Source organism: Oncorhynchus keta, chromosome 11 (assembly GCF_023373465.1).
Source record: "Oncorhynchus keta strain PuntledgeMale-10-30-2019 chromosome 11, Oket_V2, whole genome shotgun sequence".
In the NCBI taxonomy this organism is placed as follows: domain Eukaryota; kingdom Metazoa; phylum Chordata; class Actinopteri; order Salmoniformes; family Salmonidae; genus Oncorhynchus; species Oncorhynchus keta.
Genome location: NC_068431.1, coordinates 51,520,546 through 51,532,440, shown reverse-complemented (window position 1 = coordinate 51,532,440; position 11,895 = coordinate 51,520,546). Strand labels below are relative to the sequence as shown.

The window sequence follows — 11,895 nt, the reverse complement described above, 5'->3', positions numbered from 1 at the left end:
TCCTCTTAGCAGCCCAGGTATTTGTATTGCAGCAAATAAGCAATGAGGCCAAAAAGGTATAATAACTAGTGCAGTTGGTAGGGTTTGCATATAGTTGTCATTCGGTCTTACTCAGGATTGCTTTATCTTTAAGATTGACAGGATTCCAAGATAATGTGCAATCTTCTTTTGAGTGTCGAACATATAGAGACGTTTGTGCCGGACTGCAATGTGTAAACTGTAGCAATACATCTTAGTTTTGTCACTTTGACAGACTGGTTAAGCCTCTGTCCCATTTTACAGGACCGTTAATAACAAAGATTACCCCCTTGGTTGATAATAGACCCAGACCAGAGGAATGCGGGCTTTTGTACTGGGAGAGGGAGAGGACACTCATGCTACTAATCCTTGAGTAAATGGTCCTCTGAGAGGGTTAAACGGAGTCGTGATTTGAAATGTGAAACTCTTTCAGAAAGCTATTTTTACTCCAAACACAAATCCCAATTGAGAAACTCTATGTTGTATTCTCCTCACACAAAAACGTGTGATGTCAAACATGATCCTCTGACGATGACTAATGAACCCCAGCTTGACTCTGACTGTGTTTCCCTTGATATTATTCACTAACAATCCCTGAGTATTTCATTGATTCAGACACATCCTGGAGTGCATTTGCACAAATTAGGGAAATGTATGTGTCTGAGTGACAACGGTTGATCCCCCTGGGCACTCCACCACTCAGTCTAAATGTATACATGGGCTATGCCTCTTACAGCTTCCAGATGGTCCTATTGTAAACTGTAAAACAAACTTTCCCTGTGGATTTACACCATTATAATGGCAGTTGCCAGTTAAATACTGTAATTTTGATTTACAGCAGGGATGCTGTAACATGTTTTCAGTAAGAAAAACAGTGCTGTATTATACAATACTGCATACTACTGTAAACGAGCCAATGGTAATCATTACAGCAACACAGCTATAGGATATTATATAATGAAGTATTTTGCTGGCAATTCTGATGCCAATATAATGCTGTAAATGTACAGTACAGCATGTTACTGTAATCTGTTTTCCGGTACCAATACTCTTACTGTGTTTTGTTTTTTTACGGTAATTGAAATGAATGAATTAATGGTTGAATTAATTAATTAAATTCATTGAGGGAAGGCAGGTTTGTATTTAACTGTATGGGATTGGTGCAAGCAGGTTGGCTGCTAGTGTTGTTTTTTATATTACAGCATATCATATACTATATATACACTATATATAAAAAGTATGTGGACAACCCTTCAAAATAGTGGATACAGCTATTTCAGCCACACCCTTTGCTGACAGGTGTATAAAATCGACCACACAGCCATGCAATCTCCATAGACAAACACTGGCAGTAAAATGGCCTTAATGAAGTGCTCTGTGACTTTCAACATAGTACCGTCCTTTTATTTAATCTTTATTTAAACATTTTTATTTAACCTTTATTTAACTAAGAACAAATTCTTATTTACAATGACGGCCTGCCAAAAGGCAAAAAGCCTCCTGTGGGGAGGGGGGCTGGGATAAAAAAAAAATGTAATAAAATAATAGGACAAAACACACATCACAACAAGAGAGACACCACAACACCACATAGAGACCTAAGACTACAACATAGCACGGCAGCAACACATGACAACACAGCATTGTAGCAACACAACATGACAACAACATGGTAGCAACACAACATGGCAGCAGCACAAAACATGGTAGAAACATTATTGGGCACAAACAACAGCACAATGGGAAATAAAGTAGAGACAACAATACATCACACGAAGCAGTCACAACTGTCAGTAAGAGTGTCCATGATTGAATCTTTGAATGAAAAGATGGAGATAAAACTGTCCAGGTGGAGTGTTTGTAGCAGCTCGTTCCAGTCGCTAGCTGCAGCGACCTGAAAAGAGGAGTGACCCAGGGATGTGTTCGCTTTGGGGACCTCTAACAGAATGTGACTGGCAGAACGGGTGTTGTATGTGGAGGATGAGGGCTGCAGTAGGTATCTCAGATAGGGGGCAGTGAGGCCTAAAAGGGTTTTATAAATAAGCATCAACCAGTGGGTCTTGCGACCGGTAAACTGATATGACCAGTTTACAGAGGAGTACAGAATGCATTGATGTGTCGTATAAGGAGCATTGGGGCAAATCTGATGGCCGAATGGTAAAGAACATCTAGCCGCTCGAAGAGCACCCTTATCTATCGATCTAAATTAATTATATGTAATCTAGCATGGGTAGAATGGTCATCTGAATCAGGGTTAGTGTGGCAGCTGGGCTTAAAGAGGAGTGATTATGATAGAGTAAACCAAGTCTAGATTTATCCTTAGCCTGCAGTTTTGATATGTGCTGAGAGAAGGACAGTGTACCGTCTAGCTAGCCATACTCCCAAGTACATGAAGTTCGCAAGTTCTAAACCCTCAGAGGTAGTAATCACACCGGTGGGGAGAGGGGCATTCGCCCACAAGAATGGAATGGTCTACCATATCAAAAGCTTTGGCCAAGTCAATAAATATATCATCACATTTCTTAGAATCAAGGGCAATGGTGACATCATTGAGGACCTTTAAGGTTGCAGTGACACATCCATAACCTGAGCGGAAACCAGATTGCATATAGGATTGGATGCCACCTTTCCAACAAGTCAGTTGGTCAAATTTCTGTCCTGCTAATAGTCATCTCCATGTACTCAGTGTATGCTGACACCCCCTACTGTATAGGAGCAACATTGCACTAATAGTCATTTACAAACTCTATTACAAGCAGTACCTCATCATAACCATTGTATTCTCCAGCTGCTTGAGCATGACCCAGGGGAATCAAAGATTTAGGTCAGAGGCCACCAATGAATGAATTGTCATATGTTATGGCATTCATCATTTCAAAAAATTGCCTTAAAGACTTATGTATGTCTCATCCTTTAAGATGGTGCTGCAATGGAAAGCAGCTGTTTTACATTTTATCTTGCGGGTTTCTCCTCGGGAAAACTAAGCTGTGAAGAGTGTCTCTTTGTTAACAGCAGCTGATGCGTGATATTTAATGTTAATGAAGTCCCAGGTTTTGCTCACCTGAGTTAGAATACCTCATGATAATCTATATTTAGCTGTCTATTTACCACCACAAACAGATGCTGGCACTAAGACCACACTCAACGAGCTGTATAGCAAACTTGAAAATGCACATCCAGAGGCGGCATTCGTTGCCAGTGATTTTAATGCAGCTAAACTGAAATCCGTTTGACCTAATTCTTACCAGCATGTCACCTGCACAACTAGAGGCGACACAACTCTTGATCACCTTTACACCACACACAGTAACGCAAACAAGGCTCTCCCTCGCCCTCCCTTTAGCAAATCTGACCATAATGCGATCCTCCTGATTCCTGCTTACAACCAAAAACTCAAGTTGGAAGTAACAGTGACTCGCTCAATACAGAAGTGGTCCAATGAAATGGATGCTAAATTACAGAACTGTTTCACTAGCGCAGACTTGAATATGTTCTGGGTTTAATCCGATAACATTGAGGAGTTTACCACATCAGTCACTGGCTTCATTAATAAGTGCATCGACGACGTCCCCACAGTGACCATACGTACATATAGCAACCAGAAACCCTGAATTACAGGAAACATCCACACTGAGCTGCAGCTTTCAAGGAGTGGGACACTAATCCGGACGCTTATAAGAAATGCCGCTATGACCTCCGACAAGCCATCAAACAGGCAAAGCTTCAATACAGGACTAAGATAGATTCCTACTACACAGGCTCTGACGCTCATTAGATGTTGCAGGGCTTGCAAACTATCACTATCAGCCACGAGCTGCTTGGTGAAGCGAGCCTACCAGACAAGTTAAATGCAAGCTTCAAGGCAAGCAACACTGAACTATTCATGAGAGCACCAGCTGTTCTGGACGACTGTGTTATCTCGTATGACCTTTAATCAGGTTAACATTCAAAAGGCCGCGGGGCCAGATGGCTGGCCATGATGCGTACTCAGAGCATGCACTGATCAGCTGGCAAGTAACTTCACTGACATTTCCAACCTCTCCCTGACCCTGTCTGTAATGCCTACATGTTTAAAGCAGACCACCATAGGCCCTGTGCCCAAGAACGCCAAGGTAACCTGTCTAAATGACAATCGCCCCGACAATCGCACTCACATCTGTAGCCATGAAATGCTTTGAAAGGCTAGGAATGGCTCACATACACCATCAGCCCAGATACCCTGGACCCACTCGAATTTACATACCACCCCAACAGATCTATAGATGATGCAATCTCTATTACACTCCACACTGCCCTCTCCCATCTGGATAAGAGGAACACCTATGTTGCAATGTTGTTCATTTACAACAGTTCAGCATTCAACACCATAGTGATGAGCCTCCAAGCTCATCACTAAGCGCGGGACCCTGGGACTGAACATCTCCCTCTGCAACTGGATCCTGGACTTCCTGATAAGCCGCCGTCCATCCCCTCCTGTACTCCCTGTTCACCCACAACTGTGTGGCCGTGCATGACTCCAAAACCACCATTAAGCTTGCTGATGACATTACTATGGTAGGCCTGATCACTGACGACAATGAGACAGCCAATAGGGAGGAGGTCAGTGACCTGGCAGTATTGTGCCAGGACAACAACATTTACCCCAACGCCAGCAAGACAAAGGAGCGGATTGTGGACTAGGAAATGGAGGGTCGAGCACGCCACCATCCACAGAGACAGGGCTGTAGTGGAGCGGGTCGAGAGCTTTAAGTTTCTCGGTGTCCAAATCACTAAGGAATTAACATGGTCCACACACACCAACACAGTCATGAAGAAATCATAACAACACCTCTTCCCCTTCAGGAGGCTGAAAATATTTGGCATGGGCCCTCAGATCCTCAAAACGTTCTATAGCCTCACCATTGAGAGCATCTTGACTGGCTGCGTCACTGCTTGGTATGGCAACTGCTTGGCATGTGACTGCAAGGCGCTACAGAGGGTAGTGCGTATGGCTCAGTACATCACCTGGGCCGAGCTCCCTGCCATCCTGGACCTCTATACCGGGTGGTGTCAGAGGAAGGCCCTAAAAATTGTCAAAGACTCTAGCCACCCAAGTCATGGACTGTTCTCTCTGCTACCGCACAGCAAGCGGTACTGATACACCAAGTCTGGAACTAACAGGACCCTGAACAGAATCTACTCCCAAGCCATAAAACTGCTACATTTACCAAATAGCTACCCGGACTATCTGCATTGACCTCCACTTTGCACTAACTATTTTGATTCATCACATATGCTGCTGCTACTGCTTATTATTTATCATGTTGCCTAGTCACTTTATCCCTACCTATATGTACATACAGTATATACCTCAATATGTCTTACTGCTGGACATTGACTCAGTACTGGTACCCTGTCTATATAGCAAAGTTATTATTACTCGTTGTGTATTTATTCCTTGTGTTATCTTTCTATTACTTGTCTATTTTTCTCTCTTCATTGTTGGGAAGAAATGTGATTTGATTTGTAAGGAAAACACAAAAAAAATTTGGGAGGAACATGGAGGAGGGAGAAGGATGGGGGGGTGGGAGGATAGTGGGCAGAGACCAGAGAAAGGCAGCAGATGAAGAGCTCTGGGCTTCCCGTGTGGCAGGTGGTGGGGAGGATGATCCAGGTAAACTCCCTAATGCATGGAGGTAGGCACAGAAAGGACAAGGGAGGGGTGGGGGCCAATGGCGTCAGGGGAAAGGTGTGCAAAACAGGGAGGGCTAATTGTAGCCTGGTAATCCTTCCCTGGCCCCTACCTACTCCTTCTCTTGAGGGAGAGCTGCTGAGGGAGGCCAAGCAGGAGATGACTCCACCCTGGCTCTGGACGCTTCAAACGGATGTAAGGGGTACCGAGGAGATACCTTTAGGCCTATTTACTAGGTACCTGGACAACGCTGTGCTCAACTCTGAAGATTCACCATAGAATGAGGATTTACCCTCTTACCTGTCTTTTCCCCCACCGTCTGAAGCACATCATTCAACACGGGAGAAGTTCAAAAGGTCATCCTTCTGCTGCCGATCTTTGAGTTGAATGGAAATGCACATCTTGATAAGTCCTAAAGGGTTATTCAGGGACAAATTGTTTTCCATTTTCAATAACAAACTAACTGACGATTTGACACAATCTCAGCTAAAAAAAATGCCTAGTCGTCTCTTACAAGCTTTCTAATTGCTTTTATTCTGTGTCTGTTTGCCATATGCTCTTATATCTTGTTTTTGTCAGGGTTTTTTCTCAGTCCTACAGAAATGAAAAGGAACTACAGAAGAGGAACTTCGGATAGTCCTTCTGGGTCTTAGACAACGCTGGCAAAACAACTCTGCTACTACAACAGCTTTCATCCGAGGATGTCAACACCATTACTCCTACACAGGTCAGATGCAATCCTGACATGCTCTGAACTTACATAAGCAGGCCCACTGTGGTTTTGTAATGACAACTCTGTGACCCGCCACCATGGCAGGATGTTACACTTCCCTCCTCGGGTTGTTGCCCGAAGGCTTACACGGAACGACACTTACTCAATGGAAGCCGGATGTCAGGTCTTTTTTTAACCTGCTGATTCAAAAACGGATCTTTGATCATATCAATGTCTTCTACCAAGCTATAGTCATTCTTGGATCTCGAAATGGGTGACATTTGAGAAAACAGTGGCATATTAACCCAATTGTCACTCCATTGGTAGCAAGTAAAGCCGCTCGTCCCTTCTAGCAGTTCAAATAGATGCAAAGATTTGTCACACTTCCATGTCAGACATGGAAAGGGAAATAGATGGCCTGAGTCAGACATGGAAAGCGAGATAAATGGCCTGATCCCAGATCAATAAATCAAATGTATTTTATGGTCCTTTTTTACAGCAGCAAAGTTCTTTACAAATACCCAGCCTGAAACCCCAAAGAGCAAGCAATGCAGATGAAGATGCACAGTGTCTAGGAAAAAAGTCCCTAGAAGGCAGGAACCTAGGAAGAAATCTAGAAAGAAACTAGTCTCCGAGGTATGACCACTGGCCAGTCCCCTTCTGGCTGTACCGATGACTTCACAAGGGTCAGGTCACTCCGGAGGGTTACACCACAGAGCAGGATCAAAGAGTCATTTGGTAAAACGTTCACTTTATTGAAAGATGAGCTTGAAATGGGTATGGTCTAACTAACTCAACAACCAAAAACACATGGCTAACTCATTGTCCTGCTTTGTAGCATTTCCCTCTGACCAAGAGCTAAGGGGCTTTGGAAATAAACAAGCAGTATCATCAAATATCGACACGTTGTCTATTCAAGTTCATCATAGTAGTGTTGTATGGTTTGGTTTGTCAAAGGCAATCACAGACCGTGCTTGTTTAAGCAGTCGGTTTATGCAGACTTTGCACAAAATAGCACATGAACAATAGTATATTTAGCTAGACTAAGAATTGAGACCAGGCTGTGACTTTAATCCAGGGGTTGAAGATTACTTAACCATTAAGGCAGAGAGGGTGTGACACACATTTTGCAAGGCCTAGCTAAAAGCAGAGGGTCTAGGTTTATTATCAATGTACATCAAATCAAAATCAAATCAAATGTATTTATATAGCCCTTCGCACATCAGCTGATATCTCAATGTGCTGTACAGAAACCCAGCCTAAAACCCCAAACAGCAAGCAATGCAGGTGTAGAAGCACAGTGGCTAGGAAAAACTCCCGAGAAAGGCCAAAACCTAGGAAGAAACCTAGAGAGGAACCAGGCTATGTGGGGTGGCCAGTCCTCTTCTGGCTGTGCCGGGGTGAAGATTATAACAGAACATGTCCAAGATGTTCAAATGTTCATAAATGACCAGCATGGTCAAATAATAATAATCACAGTAGTTGTCGAGGGTGCAGCAAGTCAGCACCTCAGGAGTAAATGTCAGTTGGCTTTTCATAGCCGATCATTAAGAGTATCTCTACTGCTCCTGCTGTCTCTAGAGAGTTGAAAACAGCAGGTCTGGGACAGGTACTACGTCTGGTGAACAGGTCAGGGTTCCATAGCCGCAGGCAGAACAGTTGAAACTGGAGCAGCACCACGGCCAGGTGGACTGGGGACAGCAAGGAGTCCACATGCCAGGTAGTCCTGTCTATCTTGTAATGTCAGAATGTTATAAACAGATGCTTATTTAGAGACACATGGATCCTACAAGATTAAGGCTGTGTTCTGCTGAACTGTGTTACCTCCAAATTCTGCACCTCCATTGATCCCAAAGGGCTTCAACAATAAGAGTCTCACGTCTCACGGAATGACACTGAACGTGTGGGACATTGGAGGACAGAGGAAGATTCGGCCCTTCTGGAAGACATATTTGGAAAACACAAATTTGGTGGTGTGTAAATTCTGTTAGCAGATTCTCACTTTGTCCTATTATACAGCGGCTTCAGAAAGTATTCTCACCCTTTGACTTTTTCCACATTTTGTTGTGTTACAGCCTGATTTTAAAATGGATTAAATTTAGATTTTGTGTCACCACACACAATACACCATAATGTCAAGGTGGATTTATGTTTTTAGAAATGTTTACAAATTAATGTCTTAGAGTCAATAAGTATTCAACCCCTTTGCTATGGCAAGCCTAAAAACAAAAACAGGAGTAAAAATGTGCTTAACAAGTCACATAACAAGAGCAGTGAATTTCAAACACAGATTCAACCACAAAGACAAGGGAGGTTTTCCAATGCTTTGCAAAGAAGAACACCTATTGGTTAAAAAAATAAGAAGAAAGAAATACACCGTCACTACAAGAATACAGGCGTCCTTCCTAACTCAGTTGCCAGAGAGAAAGGAAACTACTCAAGGATTTTACCATGAGGCCAATGGGGATTTTAAAACAGCTAAAGAGTTTAATGGTTGTGGTATGAGAACTGAGGATGAATCCACAACATTTTAGTTACTCCACACTACTAACCTAGATGACAGAATGAAAAGAAGGAAGCCTGTACAGAATAAAAATATTCAAAAACATGCGTCCTGTTTGCAATAACATACTAAAGTAAATCTTCAAAAAATGTGGCAAAGGAATTAACTTTATGTCCTGAATATAAAGCGTTATGTCTGGTGCAAATCCAACACAACACATCACTGTGTACCATTCTTCATATTTTCAAGCACTGTGGTGGCTGCACCATGTTTTGGGTATGCTGGTCATCGGCAAGAACTAGGGAGTTTCTTTGGATAAAAAGATTAAGTACTGGCACAATACTAAAGGAAAACCTGGTTCAGTCTGCTTTCCAACAGACACTGGGAGACAATCACCTTTCGGACAATAACCTAAAACACGAGTTGCTTACCAAGAGGACATACAATGTTCCTGAGTGGCTTAGTTACAGATTTGACTTAAATCGGAATGACAATCTACGGCAAGACTTGAAAATGGCAATGATCAACAACCAATTTGATAGAGCTTGAGGACTTATATGGGCAAATATTGTACAATCCCGGTGTGCAAAGCTCTTAGAGACTTCAGTTGTAATCACTGGCAAAAATGAGTCTAACATGTATTGACTCAGAGGTATAATATTTCTGTATTTCATTTTCAATTCATTTGCAAAAAATGTCTAAAAACATGTTTTCACTTTGTCATTGTGTGTAGAAAGGTGAGATTTAATTATACTTTTTTAAAACCAATTTGAATTCAGGCTGTAACAACAAAATGTGTAATAAGTCAAGGGGTATGAATACTTTGTGAAGGCACTGTATCTGTAATGTGCTTCAGAGAGTAAAATAGAAGCCACTTACTACAGTTAGGTTTAGACTACAGTCTGTTTTATTGCTTGGGCATTAGTTTACTTCAATCTCAATAAAAGTGAGATACCAAATAGAGAATTAATCACATGTGTTACAAGATGATAAATTACCCCCCTATTTCCTCTTTCCTCCAGAGATATGTCATAGATAGTGCAGACAAGAAGCGGTTTGAAGAAACTGGACTGGTGAGTCCAACTGAAATAGCAGTCATTCTCTATTCCAAACATTGTCGTGTAAAACTTTAATGTTAACAGTAGGCCTTGTATTATAACAGTGGATAAGCAAACCAGTAATTGCAGACAACACAGAGATGTTTTCCACACACTATGCTCCTCTCTGAAATAACACTGCTGACCCCTCAGGAGCTGTCAGAGCTGATCGTTGCCGAAAACCTGAAGGGGGTTCCAGTGCTCAGCTTTGCCAACAAGCAGGACCTGGCCACGGCCACGGCCTCGCCTGCCAGCGGAAATTGCAGAGGGCCTGAGCCTGGACACGTACCGCGACCGCGAATGGCAGATCCAGGCCTGCTCCCCTTTCTCTGGAGAGGAAGTACAGGTAGGCCACAACAGCTCTGAAAATAGGACAGATCATGTCCCAGCTAAGATTCAATGAAGTTAAAGGGACACCATATCACAATATAAAATAACTGTACAACACAAGACATATTAAAGGCAACATCAAGTGCCAATTCAGTGGACTCAGTGGGTGTTCATGTTCTGTTCCTCCTCATGTAGTAAAAGGGGAGTGCTGTGTGTACTCCAGAACACATCCTCTTCTCACTGTTCATGTAGTAAAATAAATGGAGCCCACAGGAGAATAAGTTCTTCTCTGTTAGCCACCATATCATTAGTAGGATCTTTTCAGAACCTATAACTGGGTTCCACATAGTGTGCAGCAGATTATGTCATTACAGTTTACAGCAGGGTTGTCAGGGCAACATCTCAGTAGGGGTGAAAAGGAAGAGCTTAAACAAACTATTGGAAGGCAAGACTAATGCTTTTGCCTCATCGTCATAACACAACACGAACGCTGTGTAAAGCTTCAGATTAGCATCTGCCCGAGTACTGTCCTAGAGGATCAGGTCAGGAGGTCAGACCCCAACATAACACCTGACTATATGTCCAATGAAATGCGTAACACTGTAGCTGCAATATACTGTACATCTACGACCGGTACAGTATATGCTGTAACTGCTTTGTAATTTTTAAAATGTCATGTGTAATCTTTTTGTTCTCACAGGACGGCCTGAACTGGATTCCCAACACCATTGTGAATAGGAAGAAAGCTGACTAAACCCTGAATATCCAACATGCTGCTTTGTGGACACATACTTTTGTGTGTTTCATGAAAACTCTGTACAAATGTTGACATCCAATGCAATGGTGACAGGTTTTATAGATGAAGCCAGCTCTCTGAAGATGCCCGAAAACATTTGAGATCTTTCTGGCTTCTCAAATCCAGCCACAGAACAATGGATTGAAGGAGGGGGTCACAACAGAAACCATCAAGAAGAGAAAAAAAACACTTATTTTCCCAGTCCCATGAAGGGTTAATGCTCTGTAATGATACTTTCTTTGATATAAGTCTATGGAAGAAAAAAATATTCTGGAAGAGCACAAGTACTCCAAGGGACAGAGCATTTCATGGGCAAATAGTCCCACTAAAATGAATGTTTAGTAGAACATCAATTCCAGCAATAGGCAAGCACTCTTCCATCCCCTTCCTGTTTGTCACTGCTGTCAGACAGTAAGTCAGTGCTGCCACACAGTGGGGGACTGTCATCCTTACACCTGTGCCAGGAATGGCAAACTCACAAAATACAATCCATGGGCTGTGTCAAATACATTGCAAGTAAATGTACATTCCTGTCACACACACGATGAGGGCTCAGCGAACAACTGAACGAGAAGTATCTGTTTAGCTATAGACTATGCTCATTCAAATCCAATCTGGCCCGAAGCCGGTTCCACTGCTCCCCCCCCAGGCTTCAAACATAAAGATATAAAACTGTATTTTTTTGTGAAGAATCAACAAGTGGGACACAATCATGAAGTGGAACGACATTTATTGGATATTTCAAACTTTTTAACAAATCAAAAACTG

The 11,895-nt window shown here is 42.5% G+C and overlaps 1 pseudogene; it reads left to right on the top strand.

Annotated features, from left to right (window-relative positions):
* The first annotated feature begins 5,556 nt into the window (after positions 1-5,556).
* On the top strand, positions 5,557-11,085 carry LOC118389730 (ADP-ribosylation factor-like protein 3; annotated as a pseudogene).
* Positions 11,086-11,895: the final 810 nt, after the last annotated feature.